The sequence below is a fragment of the Anolis sagrei genome, chromosome 1 (genome assembly GCF_037176765.1).
Source record: "Anolis sagrei isolate rAnoSag1 chromosome 1, rAnoSag1.mat, whole genome shotgun sequence".
NCBI classification, from domain to species: domain Eukaryota; kingdom Metazoa; phylum Chordata; class Lepidosauria; order Squamata; family Dactyloidae; genus Anolis; species Anolis sagrei.
Genome location: NC_090021.1, coordinates 263,825,217 through 263,847,599, shown reverse-complemented (window position 1 = coordinate 263,847,599; position 22,383 = coordinate 263,825,217).

The window sequence follows — 22,383 nt, the reverse complement described above, 5'->3', positions numbered from 1 at the left end:
CTGCATGCATTGCTTCTAATGGCTCGAATGTCTCCAAATGTATAATGCAGCTAACATTCACAGGGCAAACAAGCCCTGCTGAGAGGCAAAGCCTAACTTGAGGGCTTCCCTCTCAATCAATCAGGGATTATGTAGGAGAGAGGGGGAGGTATCTCCGGTGTGTCCAGCCACCATTGTCCTTTAAATAGCTGCGCATGCAGTAGTAAGTCTCATTGTTACCGGGGAAGGGATGGAAGAAGGTGGCTGGCAAGGCAGGAGAACACTGAAGGTGAAGGGAGAAGGAAGGGGAGAGAGAAAGAAAGGGGGAGAGAGAGAGAGAAAGAAAGAAAGAAAGAAAGAAAGAAAGGGAAAGAAAGTGAAGCTGGGAAGAAAGGAGGAGAGGGAAAATTATTCTCTTCTGGGCTGGGCAGCACGAGTGGGATTAGATTGCAAGCTGGGATGAAAATGCTTGGCGTTGGCAATTGTTTCTTATTTGAATTACAATTTAGTGTAATACTTTAAATTTTCAGACTAGTAAGCTGCCCCACTGGCTGGCTGTACTGTGATGTGCTGCCCCAAAGTCTTTTTATATATCAACATTACATGTTTAGAACTCACTATTGCATTGATTTGGTTGCATACATCTTGCTTGCAAAACCAACACAAAGTTTGGGGTGAACACAAAGTTTGCAAAATCAACACAAAGTTTGGTATGAACATGCATTAATTCTACAGAATAATTGTTCCCCAGGCTCCTATGAAGTTGTATCTCTTACAGGAATCATCAATCAGAAGTGAAAAATATGATTAATTTCTCTCACAGACTCCCAGAATTAGCATTATTCATGGGAAGACTCAAATATTAAAGTTGAGTCCTCCCATGAATAACAAAGGTTGCTTGTAACCTATCATTTGCTTACTTACTTGGGAGTAACCTAATCAAACCCATGGATGAGTACTTCTAAATAAATAAATTGTATTTGTAAGAGTTTTCCTATTTAGGCATGATGATGATTTTGAGAATAAATCTGTTATCTTCTGACTGTGACCTACACTTGCTTCTCTGCATCTTAAACTTGATACATAGGCAGTACCTAAGTTAAGAACAATATAGTTCTTTAGGTTTGTTCTTAAGAACAAACCTAAAGAACTATATTGTTCTTAACTTGAATTTGTTTGTGAGTTGGAACAGATACATTTTAAAGTGTAACTTCTAGGGCTGGTCAATTCGTTTCGTTAATTCGTAATTCGTTAAAAAATTCGTTAATTTTTGAATTACGAAACGATTACAAAACTTATTTTTAAACCTGGAAGTGTTTTTAAATATCGAAACGGCAGGCGCCAAAAATTTTTGTATTTCCGTCCATTTCGGAAATACGTAAGATGGCCGCCTGGCTTGCTGGGAGCTCTCCTCTCTCGGTGCCGGCTGAGCAAGCGAGAGGGCGAGCGAGAGGGCGAGCGGCGAGCGAGAGGGCGAGCGGCGAGCGAGAGGGCGAGCGGCGAGCGAGAGGGCGAGCGGCGAGCGAGAGGGCGAGCGAGAGGGCGAGCGGCGAGCGAGAGGGCGAGCGAGAGGGCGAGCGGCGAGCGAGAGGGCGAGCGAGAGGGCGAGCGGCGAGCGAGAGGGCGAGCGGCGAGCGAGAGGGCGAGCGAGAGGGCGAGCGGCGAGCGAGAGGGCGAGGGGCGAGCGAGAGGGCGAGCGAGAGGGCAAGCGGCGAGCGAGCGGCGAGCGAGAGGGCCCGCCAGAGTGAGTGCCTGCCTTCCCTCAATAATAATTTCTCCTCCCTATTCTACAAAATTAATAATTAAATTTAAAAAATATTTTAAAATATTTTTTAAAAAAGGGCGCCATCTTTACAAAATGTTTTGTAAATATTTACGAAATTTCGTAAATACCGAACTTTTTTTTTGGAAAATTTTGTAATTATTTTAAATATCGAAACAAAAAAACACCCCAATTACAAATCGTTTTTAGAAACAAATTTTTGCGTTGTTACCCAGGCCTAGTAACTTCAATCAAATATATTTATTTTTTAGCTGTCAAAAGCATAGGGAAGGTTTAATACCTCTGTAGTGTTTGTTTTACTGTCTGTGCCCCTGTTCAGAAGACTTCACCTAAGCATTCAACCAGTAAATAGTGCAATAAGGATAACAGACTAATGGAATTGACAATTGGACAGGCCTTGGACTGTGATCTGGATTATGTGATTTTAATTGATGTTTAAATAATTAATGTTTAATTGTGTGGCTTAATTGTATTTGATTTTTTTATATATTTATATGTGTTGTTGTTCATTCGTTCAGTCATTTCTGACTCTTCATGACTTCATGGACCAGTCCACGCCAGAGCTCCCTGTCTGTCGTCACCACCCCCAGCTCCTTCAAGGTCAATTCAGTCACTTTAAGGATACCATCCATCCATCTTGCCCTTGGTCGGCTCCTCTTCCTTTTTCCTTCCATTTTCCCCAGCATAATTGTCTTCTCTAAGCTTTCCTGTCTTCTCATGATGTGATATTTATATGTATTGGCATCAAATCGCTGCCTGCTGTAAGGCCGCCCTGAGTCCCTTTTTAGGGTAAGAATGGTAGGATAGAAATATGTGAAATAAATAATAAGTAATGTGTTTAGACTCTGTTTCAAAATATTTTATTATGGATGAATGAATATTCCAAAATTTAAAAACAATCCAATTTACAAAACTCTTTTGATCTCATTTCAAATAAGTAACACTCTATCTGAACCTGGAATCTCAAAAGGTTAAGTCACTTTACCAGTATATATAGTACAGATAGCTGTAAACATGGCCTTGTGGAAATCTGCTGCACTACTGAACCCCATAAAGATGGCACAGTCCCTTTGCTTATGACATTTTCTGACATAGAAAAAAAAATCTAACTTTCAGTTCATTTCAACCGAGTGCATAATCCTTTCTGCTGAAGAATAGGCTGACAAGGCTGTTTACTTCATCGGATCTATCATATGTATCACCACCTGTCCTTCTTTTCCATTACAAATGAGCACCAAACTTATTCACAATGTAATAAAAAGGATTTAATTCCTGCACAGAACAAACCATGATAGTTAAGGAGTCCTGTAACTCAAGCACGAATATGGAGTATTGGTAAATGAGTGGAAACTGTATTCATTCCCTGATAAGACCACTGTATTTTGGAGCAAAGATGGCATTTGCTATGTCTGTGAAATACATTCCTCGTGTTCATTTTCTATGACAGCACCAGACCTCCTTCCATCTGTGCTTTAGTCTCCTTCCTGTGCTTGCATCTCAAGTAAATCACAGATCTTGCTCCTGAGAAATATGTTCCTAATATAAAAATACCCCATAGGTGTATTGTGATATATTTGCCCGACTGGATCTAATGGTATGAAATTGCCCTAAAGAATGTAAAATGAATAATGCCTGGTGCACCTAGCTGAGAGGTAAAAATAAATCTCACACATTTTTAGGGCCCAGTTTCCCTTGGAGACTTCATTTGAACAGGCAGGTGCAATAAGAACTCAGACAATATGCCAAGGAACTTCTGCGTCTGAGCCAGAGTTTCCATGAATCATTAGAATGGCTATTTCCAGCCCCTCTTCAAATCTCAGGAGTAGTTCCCATAATGAAGTCATTGGTTCCCCTTTTATTTCAGTATGGAATAGAGCAGTATCCATTTTGAGCCCGTTGTGGTTGCTAAGTAGAGGCATTGAAGATACTAAGGTTAAGGTGTACACAGTCATTTCATTTACTTGGTTGTCAATATTGCAGTCCTAATTTGTCAGCAAAGTGATGCTCTTTGGCTGACTGACAACATGTCAACAAAAAGAAATTTGTTATAATATTCTTGCCAGCTTTGCTTTTTTCTATATGACTAGACAGAGTCCACAAAATGCATGATTGTTTTTCGTTTTATTTCCCTATGTCCTTTTTCTTCCCTGCCTCTTCAGTTTTTCCTATTTCCAAAGGGTTGTTCTGTTTCTTTGGAATTGGGTTGAAACTGCTTTGCAAAAAAGGGACATTTCATTTCAACTCAATATGATTCTGCCTGGAACACACATTTCTATAATATCTGCAAAGCGGTTTGTGCTTTCATTATATAACTATTTGTGGTGGCCAGCCTAAATTCATATCAGGCCAAAAGGTGGCAGGGAGGGGAATGCCACTATTGCCAGTCTTAAAAGGAATGCCAAGAATTATAATATGCCTGCAAATATGAATTCCTTTTACATTTCTAATAGCTGGTCCATTTGGGCAACATTTCATAAATCTTGGTGGACCTTGTTCTGTTATTACTGTCTCCATCCCAGAGATGCCAGCAGAAAAAAAATGTGTTTATCCATAATTCTTTCCATGTTCCATATATGCAAAAGCATTTTAGAAAGAACAGGCTTAGTCTTAATTTGAATATGCTTTCAACCACTTTGGCTTATTATGGTTGTCCTTTTTGTATAAACCTTATGGAGAACAAACTGAACAAACTTACAAAGCAGTTTGTCAAATCACTGCAGAAAAATCCATATCCACATTACAATTACAGCAGCATGTTTCTAAAAGGAGCAACTAGAATGGCCAGCTGGTAAGTCATGGTCTATGTCCAGTAACCAAGCAATTTTACTGATAGGCTGAAAATCAACATAATTTTAGCTGAGAAAATGTTTACAATGTTTTGAATTATGTGAAAAAACAAGATATAGAAATATAATAAAGATAGCGATATAAGACAATACTTCAGAATTACAGGGTGAAAATCTTTCTTATTTTGTTGTCAATGACAGTAACACATAATTCAATAATTTTTCTCTCTGCTGGGAGAACGTTGTCAGATACTGGTGTAGAAAAAAATAGTGAGTTTCTGTGTACGCGCACGTGTGTCTGCACATGTGCACTGAAAGCAACAAAAATGAAACTGAAAAACTACATGCATTTTCTATGTCCAATGAACTTTCCATTGCAAAGGCGGCTGTCCACACAGAATTCTCTTTTCTGGGAATTTCTGATTTTTTAGAAATCATTTTTTCATCTAGAATATTTACTAACATTCTTTATATCCATCCTTTAGAAGTGAGTCAATCATTATTAAGTGCTGTGAACTTTATTACTGAGCATGATCTGTGAGGGGGTCTAGTTGAAAGTCAAACACCTCATTATATCAGAATGACTTGCAAGAATATAAATCCTTTGTATAGATGAATTCTGGAAAAGATAGTCAAACTACAAAGCCTTCAGGGGTGTAGCTTAACCATGATGTGAAGAATATTTTATTCTCCATGTATCCAATGTGATTCATACTATAGGGGAGAATCAAACACTGTTGTCCAAAGGTAATTTAGAAATAAGTATTTATTGTAAACTTAGTGCTGTTTTGTGCCTTCAAGTCATTTCTGACATATGATAACCCTAAAGTGAACCTATCACAGGATTTCCTTTGTAAGATTTATTCAAAGGACCTTTGCATTTTCCTTCCTCTGAGGATAAAAGAGTGTGACTTGCACATTCTTTAAAAATAATAGTAAAGGTTTTCAATAGCACCAGGAAAATATAAGGCTAAATTTCAACTAAGATCATTCCAAATGTGGGAGACGAAGCCCTGGTCCCATCTACTCATCTAAGCTGGAGCAACTGGAGAAGTATCTCAGAAGTCACTTAATAACTAAGAAGGCTAATGTAAGAGGAGGCATCCTTGCAGGCACTGCTGCATCATAAAGTTTGGAATGCTAAAGGTTAAAGTCAGCTATTAATTGTGGTTAGAAACAGACTGGCAGCCTCATAAGAGGCATGGACAGGGATATAAGAGTTCCCCTTCAGGCTCATCAATCACAATGTTGGGGTGAACCCTTCAATAAATGAGGATTAAAGCAAAAAATGTTCATAGAGTCATTAAAAATAAAGTAGTTTATTAGTTTGGCACTGAAAATATGAAACTATGTAACTTGGTTAACCCCTATTACCATATTAGAGTATAATATAAAAAAGTAATAAACTCTGAAAGGAGATTAGATTTTATTATCCGTGTTCTTGTGTTTTTGATGGATATTTAAAATGTGCTCTTCAGATGACCCCCTGACTTCTTGATACAGCAAACAATAAAAAGTCTTGGCCAGGGAAAATTAATTATTGACTCGGCTGGTGGGGTCCTCTTTGATTCAGCGTAGCTATCTATCAGTCTGGTAGTATGCCAGCCACTTATGACCCACCTGAAATAATGTTGTCTGATGGCCGTGATGCTCCAAAGCCTTGTTACAAATGAGGATGGAGAATAAAAAAAATCTTCCCAGCAAATGACTCTTGTTGAAAAAGTGCTGTATATCAGAGCCATAACTTGGCAATGGAGGAGACACCATTTGAAACCATTGTTTTTCAGGGCATATGAAGGCTTATTCATATGTTCAAAAGAAGCAGAATTTGGTATTTTGTTGTTTATTCATTCAGTTGCTTCCGACCCTTCATGACCTCATGGACCAGCCCACACCAGAGCTCCCTGTAGGCTGTGGCCACCCCCAGTTCCTTCAAAGTCAAGCCAGTAACTTCAAGGATAACCTCCATCCACCTTGCCCTTGATCTGCCCCTCTTTATTTGCCAGTTATCAATTAGGCAAAGGTTTCCCCTTGACATTAAGTCTAGTTGTGTCTGATTCTGGGGAGTGGCTCTCATCTCCATTTCTAAGCCGAAGTGCAGTGTTGTCCATAGACACCTCCTAGGTCATGTGGCCAGCATGACTGCATGGAGCACTGTTATCTTCCCACAGAAATGGTACCTATTGATCTATTCACATTTGCATGTTTTCAAACTGCTAGGTTGGCAGAAGTTGGGCCTAACAGCAGGAGTTCACTCCACTTCCCAGATATGAACCGATGATCTTTCCGTCAGAAAGTTCAGCAGCTCAGCAGTTTCACCCACTGCTCCACCAGGGGGCCCCAACAAGCAGTAAGAAGATACATCCACAGGACTGGAGACTACAAGTTTGCCTCTAAATCTGCCAGGAGCCAACAGCAAGCTGGACAACACATCTGTTACTGTATTGCCAAGCTTGCTGTTTAGTTCGGTGGTACAATGGCTACATTTCCCACAGCACTTGTTAAGGATGCCTCCAGTTGTAGATCTGTGGTGGCTAGCAACTCCTATGTTAGTGAACTCAATTTCCATCGGTGCTCTAAAGGAGTTATCAGCTGTCCAGAACCCTATCCTTAATACAGGTTTAGAATGGCTTCTATAAAGTTTGGAATAAAAGTCATAGTAGATTCACTGTCTTGGAAGTCTCTAGCCAACACTGAACTTTTTGTTAGCAAAGAGGGCATATAAAAGATCATTTCTTGCCCACCACAGGTTTGTAGAAATGCAGGCATCTCCTTTGATGTCATAGTACAACTCATATATAGATCATGTTGTTAACCGGATCATGTTGTTAATAGATCATGTTAATAGATCATGTTGATCAATAGATCATGTTGTTAACCGGAGCGGGACGCAGGGAGCGCACAACGCCCTTGCTGTCCCAGCTCCACTGGCTGCCGATCAGCTACCGGGCCCAATTTAAGGTGCTGGTGCTAACCTACAAAGCCCTAAACGGTTCCGGCCCAAAATACCTTGAGTACCGCATCTTGGCCTACGAGCCCACGAGGACCTTGAGATCGTCCGGGGAGGCCCTTCTCTCGGTCCCGCCTGCCTCACAGGCACGCCTGGCGGGGACTAGAGAGCGGGCCTTCTCGGTGGTGGCCCCCCGGCTGTGGAACTCCCTCCCTGCTGAAATCAGACAGGCGCCTTCCCTCATGGCCTTCCGCAGGGGCCTGAAAACCTGGCTCTTCGAAAAGGCCTTCAATTAAGTGCTTTGTTTTTGGAATGACCACCGGAATGGACTATGACTACGAGATTGATTATGATTCAAACAAGACGAAGCGGATTTTTAGCTTAATTAGCTGTGTGTTAGTAAGATGTGTGTTATGGTCCTACTCTATTGTAATTGTTGTCTTTATGTTCTATGTTCTGTACACCGCCACGAGTCGCCTTCGGGCTGAGAGTGGCGGTTAACAAATGCAAATAATAAATAAATAAATAAATAATATATTCATGAAAGATTTTTTCCAAGACCCCCATGGATACCTGAAACTGGATAATAGTGAACTCTATATTTTGACTATATTGGGCTGGAAACATAACATTCCATGGATTGTGCTGTCTTCTGCCTGTCTTCAGAAATTTTATTTATCCTTTATAATGACTAATATGTTCCTAGCAAGTGCACCATAATATCTACTGTCTTACTTTTCAAGAAACCATTAAAAACTGATGGTTGCATTAATCATTTCTTAGTCGTAAGTGCCTTGCACCATCTTCTGTTGAAGAAACTATAGTTTCAATCTCCCTCAGTGCATTCTTCATTTCTTCCTGGATGCAGTTCTTGAACTCCTGGAGAACCCTATTTTGATGGGTATGCGCCACTGATAAGCCACTGACACTTTCTCAGGAGATGATCGCTATTCAAAAATTGAAAAAATGACCTTCTACAATGATATTCTCATTTGTCTTCCTGTCTTTCACGATAAATGGTGATCATTAAAAAGTCACTATTTATTGAAAGTTATAATACAGTATGATCTAAGACCATTACCCTTAAAGGGCAGCAGTAGGGTAATGCTTTTAACGCAGTTTGGATTTTGTTGTACTTTCTGGATTGTAGAGCTTTTATACAATGTCATGGAATTCCTTCCTCATCCTTAAGAGCCCTGGCAGGATTTGGAGTGTTTTTTTTTTTGTAGTTCCAAGGAGTAAACATGGACAACACAATGGTAGGAGAACACACAGCTAAACACATTCTCAGCTAGTCTATTTAATCCATCATTTTCATCTTGAACATCAAAGCCAGATATCAGCATGCTTCATACTTTTCCAAGGAGGTACAGGTGCTTAGTACCCAGCCTTTCTGTATTGGTAATCCCTGATAGATTTGCTGGGCAAAGCGAGAACATGAAGACTGAGACAAGTGTGTGACTGTGGTGAGAGGAAACTGCTCAGTTAATCTTTCTTTATCTCTTGTCTGCATCACATAGTGAGCAAGAAAGAGAGACTACTTGGTTCAGTACAGGCAATTGGCCTGCATTGATCCAGGTGGGCCCTTTTGAGAATTTGCTAATCTTTGCCTTCCAGCCTTCCAACCTTGCCAAAACTGTGCAGCTGCAACAAGCGAGTAGTAATTTTAATCCCTCTTTAGTGTCCCTGATGTCGCATTGCTTACAGGCATCGAGGAAAGGATTTGAAGGATGGTTTCAGTTCATTTGTTTGTTTGTTGCAGCTGCTCCCTAGCTCTTGCTGAAAGACACTATTCAGTGATGCCAGATCAGGAAGTATGTATTTTTCCATATTTGGTGCAATCTTTATATCTTGATATGTTTCATTCTAGAAAAAAGGATAAACATTGGCAACAACCAATGGTTATATGAAGGGAGTTATGATCAATGACATGCTGAAAACTTGAAAGACTTGAAGATATGCTTCAGAATATGCAAGTTCCATCCATGTTATGCTTTCATTTTAAACTGGTAGTAGCTCCGTGACTTTGATGTGAGTGAAAAAGGGAACCCACTCTGGGTTTCAGTCCAAAATTTAAATGAGTTATCTACAGTGCTGAATGTTATTCCCCAAAACTGGTTCAGTTATTTGAACGGCTTCTTTAAAATTCTGACTAAAACCTGGGCAGATTCACAGGTTAGTTTTGTGACAGCCACCACCAGTGGTGCAGAAATGATACTCATCATATTGCTTATAGCTGAAAGGCATGGTCAGCTGATATAAGTGCCACTGCAATTGTCCTCCTGCTATGAATCCTTAACCTCCCACACACACTTTTGGATAATATACATATATCAGTGGTTCTCAACCTGGGGTCCCCAGGTGTTTTTGGCCTACAACTCCCAGAAATCCCAGCTAGTTTACCAGCTGTTAGGATTTCTGGGAGTTGAAGGCCAAAAACATCTGGGGACCCCAGGCTGAGAACCACTGACATATATTCTTATTAAAGTATTTATTTATTTATTTATTTATTTATTTATTTATTTATTTGTCGTGTCAGAGCAACCAGTCCATTATATATTACATTTCTAACAGAACAAAGCAAACAGACAGAAAAATACACATCTTGTGAGTTTGGTAGTTGGTTAAATGTCCTTTGACCAGTATCTGGCCACTTGGAGTGCTTCCGGTGTTGCTGCAAGAAGGTCCTCCATGGTGCATGTGGCAGGGCTCAGGTTGCAGCAGGTGGTCAGCAGTTTGCTCCTCTCCACACTCATATGTTGATAATAATAATAATAATAATAATAATAATAATAATAATAATAATAATAATAAGCTTAGTATAGGGTTTCCCTTCCCCTATGTCTTCTGAATGAGTTGAGAATGTATCTTTTTCTTTTCTCTTCTATATTTCTGCTCTCATTCTGATTGGTTGTTTAAAATGGATACTTTTCTACTGCAAGCCTTTTTGAATCTCACTTCTGCCTTCTTACACTTTAGTATGGAGAGAATGTGCTGTGTGATTTGAAATTTCTCTGTGTGTGTGTGTTGGGAAAGATGTAGTGATTGAGTTTTTCCCTCTCTTGAAACCTTAGAAGAGATGGGTGTTAGAGTAGCTCAGACCCAGTTCTTGATTATTAAGAAATGCAGTTCTTTATTATTGTAAATAAACCTTTTGTGATTGTTTAAGACTAAACTCTGAATGTTTGCTTAATAAACTCTGAACTCTTTCCAGCCACATCACACGGCACTTCACACGCTGTTCGCTAATGAGCTGAATGCTCAACTTTTGTATCCTGTTTGTTTTTGGATGCTCTACTACAGGGGTCACAAACTAAGGCCCGGGGGCCGGATACGGCCCTCCAAGGTCATTTACCTGGCCCTTGCTCAGGGTCAACCTATGTCTGAAATGACTTGAAAGCATACAACAACAACAACAATCCTATCTCATCAGCCAAAAAAGCTGGCCCACACTTCTCATTGAAATATTAATTAGTTTATATTTGTTAAAATTGTTCTCCATTTTAATTGTTGTATTGTTTTTAAGTGTTTTTTTGCACTACAAATAAGATATGTGCAGTGTGCATAGGAATCCGACCCTCCAACCATTTGAGAGACTGTGACCTGGCCCTCTGTTTAAAAAGTTTGAAGACCCCTGCTCTACTATATATTTAAGCATAGTTCTTCCTAACAATATTTAATATTATTTCAACTGTTTTTTATTTGATCATGGCTTTGAGAGTACTCATGAGCTAGGATGCAATACAAAATCCTTCCAATAAATAAATGAATAAAATTATCTACCTACATACATACTCGTGGCATTACAATTTTTAAAAAGTAACTAAAAGCAAGTATAGTTACATTTGTGGAATGGAAAAAAAATAGTTTGCTATTAGCAAATTATGAATGTGGTAACTAACTATCCCCCCTCCTGGTTTTCTGTGTGTTTAATCTATAAGCAATTATTTTTAAAACAAAACTTTTTAAGCTCTAAGGAAGAATGGGTTTTGCATGATTAGAGGTACATAAAAAGGGTACCTTAGCTCATTAAGTAGGAAGACAATTTAGTTCTACTGAATTCCTAGTGAAATGATCTTCGATCCCAGTCCTTTAATTTGTTGTGCATCTGGCCGCCTGCCTCTTCACTTCCTTTACACTATGTCAAGAATTCCCAGCCTTCCATTAAAAGAATAACATATTTTCGTGACTGAGGGTAAGTGATAAAGTCCATTTTCTCATTGCTTGCACAGCATGGGGCAGGGAAGACTCACTGAGCACAACATGACACTATTGCTCCCCTCAATTCTTCTGTCACTGGAGTACACCCCCCCCCCAAATGGGCAGTTTAGTTTTACAACCCTGTGTATCTTTATGAGCTCCCTGCAAATAACTTGCTCCTATTTTTATCTCACTAGAATTTTAAACATTTTATCCTGTACATGTGGCCCGCCCACTGTTTACTGCAACTGTGTTTTTTGTTTATTGTAATGTTATTTTGTTATTGTATTTTTCATGTAATTTTGATAATGTTGCTTGTTGCTTATGTTTTCATTTAATTTGATGTAATATGTTGTTCGGGCTTGGTCCCATGTAAGCTGCTCCGAGGCCCCATTGGGGAGATGGTGGCGGGGTATTAATATTATTATTATTATTCTGTTAAGTTCACCTGAATCTTCCTACAGCAAAAGAAATGGGGGTACCACAATATCTGGAAAAGCACAGGTTCCCTATCCCTGGGGCAGACAGACAAACCACAGTATTCAGGAACTGGAAAGAAGGAATAAGTAAATAGCCAACCAATTCTCATTATCCGCTCTGGAGGAAAATGCATTCTTGAATCAAGTCACAGCAGGCTTTAGTCCACTATTAAGGAAACAAACATTACTTGAATCTACTTTCTAGTCCCTTGTGCCCAATCCAAAACCTTCTCCCCAGACAGCTTTAAAGCCCACGGGGCATTGCAGGTGCTGTTTATCCATGATAGGGTGAGACAAAGAGGCTTGTCTTAGCTGTGAGGGGATTCTCTTCCAGGTGGAGTGTGACATGTTTATTTTCTTGTAAACATGGCACATGCCACCTGAAAGTGGCATGTGCAAGCTGTTTATTGCAGCAACAGCAGCAATATACCTCTGGGGTTTGACTACTACTGCAGTGAGGAAGAACACATCCAGGATCTCAGACCATGCATTTAAAGGAGGATTGTAGACAATAGACAAGTAGTAGTAATTGTATTGATTAGCCCTTAGGCCATATTGCAATACCAAACCAAACAGCAAGGCTCGATAAGACTTGATTGTGGTAAGTTAAAATAAGACATTTATAATAATACAGTAAATAAATATGATAAGATATCATAAAACTGAGTATATACATCATATTTCCTTTCTCAGACCATGTATTTAAAAGAGGGTTGTAGACAATAGACAAATAAGTAGCCAGTGTTAGTGGGTGTAGGTGCACTGGCTTTGCAAACTAGAGATTAATATGGTAGTATTACTTCTCCTGTCTTCCCTCCTGGGATGTTGCCAGGCTACCCAACCTTCTTCTGCAACAAGCACAGCAGAAACTTCTGTTTAGAGACCAGCTGGTTTCCTTTATAGTATAGGATGACAAGACAGTATTAATACATAAATTCACTTTAGAAACAACCATGCAAATTGATTTTTCCATTAATGAATTGCACCTTTTTGTGCAAGATTGATTCATAAATGGAAAGTTGCTCCATTGAATTTTGCCAGATATAATAAGCATGGTTTTCATTAAAGGCAATAAGTATTCCTTTCATTATTATTGAGACCTAAAGGCTATATATTGGCTATGTTACCTTTAACCTAACCCTTCTATCTGCTTTTTTGTACCTGAATTGTTTCCTCAATTGCAGATAACGAACAATTTCACTGGTGTGGCCTTTTCTCTGTTGGCCATAAAAGGCAGTGAATGCCATGCCGTGCAATGCTTGGACTGCTTGAACTTGGATTGAAATCCTCACTTGAGCCATGAATTGAGTGACCACAGGTCTGTTAGTACATTCGAACCTAATCTATTGTATAGAAGACGTGGGAAACCAACTTAAAGGTCTCACTAGAATACGTGTGCTAATAAGTGTGGCTCTGGACCAAAGCCTAGGAAAGTTACTTTTTTGGCTACAAGTTCCAAAATCCTTCAGCAATCACAAGCAATGATGAAGTTATAGTTCAAAGCAGCTGTAGAGCTGTAGCCGCCAAAAATGAATTGTTCTACATATCAAAGAGAACCAAGTTCTTAGGGCTTATTCCGCGGCTTTGCGAACAGCCAAGAAAGCATTCTTGACTGCTCGCATAACGTCAGCAGCAAATAGACCCTCAGAGTTGTTCCGGGTTGTTGGGGAGCTTCTTCAGCCTCCTGAGGTTGGGGGGCTTCCTGATGGCTCGGCAACTTGGTGCAGCGATTTTGCACACCATTTTGCAGGCAAAGTTGCTCAGATACGTCTTGAGCTGGACTCCAGTTTAAATGCAGTGCCAGAAAAGGTAACGGAGGCACCTGTCTGTTCCATCTTATGGGATTCTTTTTCATCTTGTTCTGCCAGATGACGTGGAGGGAGTCCTTGTGTCTGTGAGAGCGACCACTTGCACTCTGGATTCTTGCCCTTCCTGGCTAGTTAAACTGGCCAGAGAGGAGTTGTTGGACTGGTTTGTTGCCAGAATAAACACTTCTTTGGGTCTGGGGAAATTACCATCTAGCCTTAAGCAGGCGTTGGTAAAACTGTTATTAAAAAAGACTTCCCTTGACCCGACCGTATGCAACAGCTACAGACCAATTTCCAACCTCCCCTTTCTGGGAAAGGTTCTGGAGCGGGTGGTCGCCTTGCAGCTCCAGGGATTCTTTGATGACACCGATTTTCTGGATCGTTCACAGTATGGCTTCACGCCTGGACATAGTACTGAAACGGCTTTGGTCGCCTTGATGAATGACCTCCACAGGGAACTGGACAGGGGGAGTGTGACCCTGATGGTTCTCTTGGATATCTCAGTGGCTTTCGATACAATCAATCATGGTATTCTTCTGGGGAGACTCACTGGGATGGGACTTGGGGGCATGGTTTTACTGTGGCTCCAGTCCTCCCTGGAGGGTCATTCCCAGTCGAGGAAGCTAGGGGACACTTGCTCGGACCCCTGGCCGTTGACCTGTGGGGTCCTGCAAGGATCAATTTTGTTCCCCATGCTATTCAACATCTACATGAAACCACTGGGAGAGGTCATCCAGAGTTTTGGAGTATGGTGCCATCTCTACACAGAAGACACCCAACTCCATTACTCTTTTCCACCTGAATCCAAGGAAGCCCCTTGGATACTGGACCAGTGCCTGGCTGCTATGATGATCTGGATGAGGACAAACAAGCTGAGGATCAATCCTGACAAGTCAGAGGTCCTCCAGGTCAGTCGCCCGTCTGACTGGGGTATTGGGTGGCAAATTGTGCTGAATGGGGTTGCACAGGTCCGCAGTTTGGGGGTCCTCCTGGACTCAGCGCTGACACTTGATGCGCAGGTGTTGGCAGTGGCTGGGAGGGCCTTCGCACAGTTAAAACTTGTGCACCAACTGCAACCATACCTCATGAATCCATGCCTTAGTTTCCTCTAGATTGGACTACTGCAATGCACTCTACGTGAGGCTTCCCTTGAAGACAGCCCAGAAACTCCAATTGGTCCAACGTGCGGCAGCCAGATTTGGTTTGGGATTCTCCTACCTTCGTAACCGTATCTCCCTCCATGAACTTGCCCGATCCCTCTTATCTTTGGGGGAGACTCTCCTTTCGCCCCTGCCATTATCTCAGGCCCACCTTGTGGGAACAAAGGAGAGAACTTTCTCCTTAGTGGCCCCCCGACTTTGGAGTACATTGCCCTGTGAGATTAGGTGAGCCCCCACTTTAGAAAGTTTTAAGAAGACTCTCAAAACCTGGCTTTTCCATTGTGCCTTTGGTGATTAACCATACAATTCTATATTGCTGCTACCCTTCAACGTTTGTCCTTAGAGTACACCTCCTCCTCTCCTATATGAAGACCCTTCTCAATCCCACTCCTGAAGAGTTTCTCCTTCACAAATAATCTGCTCCATCCCTATCTCTCTCCATGTTCTTAGCTCTTAGCTTTAGTATTTTATTCTGTACATGCAGCCCACTCACTGTTACTGTGTTATGAATGATTTTATTTTAATTTTATATTGTTTGCTGTATTGTTATGTTTTATGTAATTTATTATGTTATTGTTTTTGACTTCTTTTACTGTATTGCGTTGTAGGGCTTGGCCTCATGTAATCCACCTCGAGTTCCCGTTGGGGAGATGGTGGCAGGGTATAAATAAAGTTTGTTGTTGTTGTTGTTGTTGTTGTTGAAGCTTTTAATATTCACACCACTCATTTCTGTTGTTTATTTGTTCAGTCACTTTCGTGACCTCATAGATCAGTCCACAACAGGGCTTCCTGTCAGCCTTTGCCACCCTCAGCTCCTTCAAGGTTGAGTCAGTCACTTCAAGGATAACATCCATGCAACTTGCCCTTGGTCGGCCTATCTTCCTTTTTCCTTCCATTTTCCCCAGCATCATTATCTTCTCCAAGGTATCTTGTCTTCTCATTATGTGGCCAAAATACTTCATCTTTGTACAAACCATTCATATTTCATGGTAAAAAGTCACTGGCCTATCAGCTGGTATGTATGCAGGCAGAGGTGCAAGTACTTTTTCAGTGTGTGTGTAGTATATGTTTAAAACATTCTTAATAGGTTATTCACTCCAGCATGAGAGGGATGCCATATCATTTTGTATGTAACTTCTATAATGTATTAAATACTTCATACTAGAATGCATGTAATGTAGAAGAATGGGAATGGAAATGGCAAAGTGGATGAAATCTGTATCTAAACAAATATAGCATCTTAGCCACTGGTTGCAAATTTCATTTATTACTGATTATTATAGCAGAACTCTTTTGACCATTTCTTGTTATAATGATTCTGGTAACATTTCTGATCTTTTAAAGCAGGGTAGTAAATTTGATGGATTGCTTGTCATGACCTCAACATTGCTTCCTTATTGCCACCATTTGCAAAAGGTGAAAAATGAAATACCATAGTCAGCTAGAAGAAGAAATATGCATCACAGGTAATTGTGAGAGCTTTAAAAATTGAAATAAGCTGCTCAGATAGCAGACATGTCTGTTGGCGCCCTGCAGGACACAAGCGTCTTTTGCCCCTGAGAAAGATTTGGCTGCTTTTTACCAGACATTTTGTGTCACAATTCAAACATCAATATCAATTTGAAAAGAATGAATCAGGAGTAGTCTTTGCTAGGCTCTAAAAAAATCTTCAAAAGGTCAAGGGCTTTGTTCAGGCTGGCAGTGAGCCTAATGAAAGTCTGACTGCATATCTGCTGTGTAGTAATTTATAGAGAAAATTAGCTGAACTCAATGGAATCGACATTTTACTTGCTTCATCTCTGGCAAGGAAAACTAACCAATGAGATTCGATGAAGAACACAAAATGCCAAGGAAAGACTATAGAATGAAAGAACCAAGTAAAAGTAATGGGTCTACTTTCTGTCTGCTAATATTATATGATTCAGGAGAAACCAACCTGGCATCAATATATAATGTTAAAAAGGAGCGGCTTACATGCCCGGACAACATAATACAGCAATAAAATTATCAATAATCCTCATGGTCAACAGACACTGGTAATCATAGTTGAAATCTAACATTGAAGAGTTCATTAACAATAGCATCACTATTGATCCTTATTCAATCAATGCAAGAAAATGATCAAGCCTCCTTTACACAGTAGATTTATGTGCTCCTGGTTGCATGATAGTATCTTATCCTATGTCTGTTGATTCAGAAACAGTGTCATTCCCAGGAATCTCCTTCCATAGCAAATCATATTATAACTAAAGTACCAGAAAATGTGACAAAATCCCAAACTATGAAAAAGCAAAAACAACAGCAGTGTGTGTTTATACTGAGTGCAAAGTCACATGATTTGAAGCATCATTGCAATTGGGTAATAATAGTAACTCTTACTGGAACACAAACACAGATAGTAACTTACCTAGAATTTTAACTCAATAGGTATATTGATATAATAATACATGTAAGAAGAGCTTTTAAAAAAAACCTGTGCTTATATCTAACTACAGAGTTTTTAAACATAAAAAATAACAATTTTCTGCTGAAATGCAGCACACTTTTTCTGTAGACAGTCATCTTGGTGCCATCGCCATTGGTGGCAGGGTCAACTATTGCAATTTGCACTCCCCCATACCTCCTAGCGACACCAGTGCTCAGAAATAAGTTGTACACACACACACATGCATACACATTGTTTATAATGAACTAGAATAGAATATATTTACCAGTAGAGTAAAGTGCATAGGGCTGCAGCAATCATCTCAATAAACTTTATTTCTACCCTGCCACCATCTCCCCGATAGGGACCCGGAGCGGCTTACATGCCCGGACAACATAATACAGCAATAAAATCAAAACATATACAGCAAACAACAACAACATTATCAAAATAACATTAAAAGAGAAAAGGAAAAAAAATCATAAAATAAACATTCCAATAAACACAATCACAGTAAATATGACAATGGGCGGGCCACATATGCAGGATAAAAAAACAGTTAACAAACTATGATGAGATAAAATAGGAGTAGGGCATTTATATGGGACTCATAAAACACACAGAGTTGTAAGGCTAAACATCCTATTTGGAGAGCACGAACTCTATTAACAGAAAACGTTGAGGAGTGCAAAATATCATGCTGTGCACCTACTCACCAAAGGCTTAGCGGAAAAACCAGGTTTTGAGGTTTTTTAAAAACGTTTCTAGAGAAGGGGCTTTCCTGATCTCCCCAGGTAAGGAATTCCAAAGTCGGGGGGCCACAGAAGAAAAGGCTCTCTCCCTCGTGCCACAAGACGAGCTTGTGAGATTGGTAAAGGGGAAAGGAGGACCTCCCCCGAGGAGTGAAGGGCCCGGGTTGGTACGTGGAGAGAGATACGGTCACGAAGGTAGGTGGGTCCCAAACAATTTAGGGCTTTGTAGGTGATAACCTGCCCCTTGAATTGGGACCGGAAAATAAACGGCAGCCAGTGGAGCTCCTTAAACAGGGGGGCTGACCGCTCCCTGTAGGTTGCCCCAGTTATCAATCTGGCTGCCGAGCGTTGGACAAGTTGTCGTTTCCAGGCCGTCTTCAAGGGTAGCCCCACATAGAGAGCATTACAGTAGTCCAGTTTGTAACTAAGGTATGGACCACCATAGTCAAGTCAGACTTCATGAGGTATGGTCGCAGCTGGCACACAAGTTTTAATTGTGCGAAGGCCCTCCCGGCTACCGCCAATGCCTGCGCATCAAGCGTCAGCACTGAATCCAGGAGGACCCCCAAGCTGCGGATCTGTGACTTCAGGGGGAGTGCAATCCCATCCAGCACAGGTTGCCACCCAATACCCTGGTCAGACAAGCGACTGACCTGGAGGACCTTTGTCTTGTCAGGATTGATCCTCAGCTTGTTCATCCTCATCCAAATCATCACAGCGGCCAGGCACTGGTCCAGTATCCTCGGGGCTTCCTTGGAGTCTGGTGGGAAAGAGTAGAGGAGTTGGGTGTCATCTGCGTAGAGGTGGCACTGCACTCCAAAACCCCGGATGACCTCTCCCAGTGGTTTCATGTAGATATTAAATAGCATGGGGGACAGAATAGAACCTTGCGGGACCCCACAGGTCAATGGCCAGGGGTCCGAGCAAGAGTCCCCCAGCTTCACCAACTGGGAGCGACCCTCCAGGAAGGACCAGAGCCACAGAAGAAGATGAAAAGCAGTTCTTGGAAATATGAAAGGTGAAACATTTCCACATTATAATTAATATCATAAACCCTATCTTGATGTCTATTGTTGATATCCGTGGGAGCCAATTAAGAAATGACTCTGACTTCCGATGTTGAATGTGCATATTTGAGTCACCTGGATCCATGTTCTATCCAGAAGTTCCCTAAGCTAAATGAAAGTGAGCATTACCTAAAATTGGGTGCCAGCATTGGCTCAGAGAAAGCACAAAATTATCTACTGGAGAGAATGGAAAAGAAGACATCTAAAACCCTTAATCCTTTAGGGAAAAAAAAGATCCACAGAGTTGAACTAGGATTTATATGCATTGCACTCGAACTGCTGGGATTTACTTCATGTTGTATTTGCCACAGATCCAGGACTGGCCTGAGTCATTTTGATGCCTAAAGCACAGCAACAAATTGTTTCCCTCCAGCAGACTAAAGCCATAAGTGATGAAATATGATATATACGCAACATATTTTTTGATGTTGAATATCAATTTGGGATTCAGGTGCATAACTGATACTTTAATTACTCTACTGAAGCTCATCATCTCCCTAGGAGATGAACACCATTCATTCTTTTCTGCTATAGTAGACATAGGTGAACAAGTAACAAAAGGTTGGGACATGAGAGATAATATTGAATTGCTGAAGCAAAGTAATAAAATAAAAGCAAGGAAAAAGCTTAACAAGATTCTCACACCCACTAACCTACCCACATGTTCAAGCCAAAAATAAAAGAAATATACACATGGTATAACATACAAATGTGATTTTACTTGCACACTAATTGTACACAATCACCATCATGGTTAAAATGAGGACTGAAAGAGAAAAGAAAATTGTTGTAGGTTAGAATGATGTCAGAGTCTGGGTATGATCAAGCAAACAAAACAGAAAGTCTGCACGTTACCATATTTACTAGGCCTGGGTAACAACGCAAAAATTTGTTTCTAAAATCGATTTGTAATTGGGGTGTTTTGGTATTTATGAAATTTCGTAAATATTTACAAAACATTTTGTAAAGATGGCGCCCTTTTTTTCAATATTTTTTAAATATTTTTAAAATTTAATTATTAATTTAGTAGAATAGGGAGGAGAAATTATTATTGAGGGAAGGCAGGCACTCACTCTGGCGGGCCCTCTCGCTCGCCCTCTCGCTCACCGCTCGCCCTCTCGCTCGCCCTCTCGCCCTCTCGCTAGGATGGGTTCCTTCCATGAGGGGCTCTTTTTCCCAGGCTGCCAAACTACAACTCCCAGGATGCTACAGCATTGAGCCAATGTGGTGCCAAACCTCATCCAGGCTGCAGTGTAGATGGCTGCAGGATGGAGGGGTTTGCTGCCTCGAATTGAGAGAGAGAGAGAAAGAGAGAGAGAGAGAGAGAAGAGGAAGCAAGTGAGCCTTCTTTGGAAGAGAGCTCAGAACCCCCTGCGAAAGGTGAGAGAGAGAGAAAGAAGAGAAAAGGAAAGAAAGAGAAGGAGACCTCCCTCTCGCCCTCTCGCTCACCCTCTCGCTTGCCCTCTCGCTCGCCGCTCGCCCTCTTACTCGCCCTCTCGCTCGCCGCTCGCCCTCGCCCTCTCACTCGCCACTCGCCCTCTTGCTCGCCCTCTCGCTCGCTTGCTCAGCCGGCGCCGAGAGAGGAGAGCTCCCAGCAAGCCAGGCGGCCATCTTACGTATTTCCGAAATGGACGGAAATACAAAATTTTTTGGCGCCTGCCGTTTCGATATTTAAAAACACTTCCAGGTTTAAAAATAAGTTTTGTAATCGTTTTGTAATTCAAAAATTAACGAATTTTTTAACGAATTACGAATTAACGAAACGAATTGCCCAGCCCTAATATTTACTAGTGTGGGAATCAAAAGTAGGTCTGCAAGCCAAAATGATAGATTTACTATGACCTGTTGATAAATCATGGGTAAAATTTACGGCATGTAGCAAAGAAATCTTTTAATTTCCTTTTAAAAATTTGCAGAGGGAACATACCTAGGAAGAGTAAAAGAGAAGAATATGATCTATTTATTTGAGTTGTTACAATTGTGGGAAAGTTATATTGTGTTGCTGATATTGAAAAGTCTACATGCATACAAATACAGATAGGGAGAGGAGTATAAATGAGGAAAATGAATATGAATATGACCTCAAGAATTAGCTTTCCTCCCCCCGCACAGCTAGAGGGGAGGGGAGTGGTTCGGTACCTCTGCTGGAGGGAGCTTTTCTGAAATAGTTCCATCTGGAGCTATTTTAATAGGCATGGCTGCATGGGAAAGCAGCCCATCCCTTTTGAGCTCATTTGGAACTCAACACTGGACCAAATCGGTCGCAGCACCAGCAGGGCCATGAGTTGACTGGGGTGGTGGATCCAGCTAGGGCTGGGCGGTTTCGTTTCGTTAATTTGTAATTCGTTAATAATTCGTTAATTTTTTCAATTACAAAACGATAACGAACCATTCTGGAGCAATTATTAAAAAAAAGAATTTTCAAAAACGTTTTGTAAATGCTTCGTATTTCGATATTGTATTCGTTTCGTTATTGTTTTGAGGTCGTTTTGTTATTATTTCCGCATGTCTGGGCCAGTTTTATGGTTTAATTAGTGAAAAAAAATTATAATATCACACCAACAGTCAACAACAGAGGGAGAGGGAAGCTTCAGAAGGTTTTGGAGGTTTTTTAGCGTATTTCGCGGTCGCGTCCGCCATTAACGAATCAATTCGTTATTGTTTCGGAAATCGATTCGTTAATTTTTTACCATTTACGAAATTTCGTAAATATCGAACTTTTTAAAAGGAAAATTTTGTAATTATTTTAAATATCGAAACCAAAAAACCCCTCAAATACAAATCGATTTTAGAAACAAATTTTTCCGTTGTTACCCAGGCCTAGATCCAGCCTTTTGGCCTTCCACCCACTTTGCAGCATTCAACATCATCGGGGGTGCTGGGGCTAGAGGATGGAGACATGGCCTCTGGTCTTTCCCCTCCCCTGTGTGTCCCCCTGCTCCTGCCCCCCTCCTTTTGCTTTTCCCATTAGGTGCTTTCCCCATAGGTCACTGC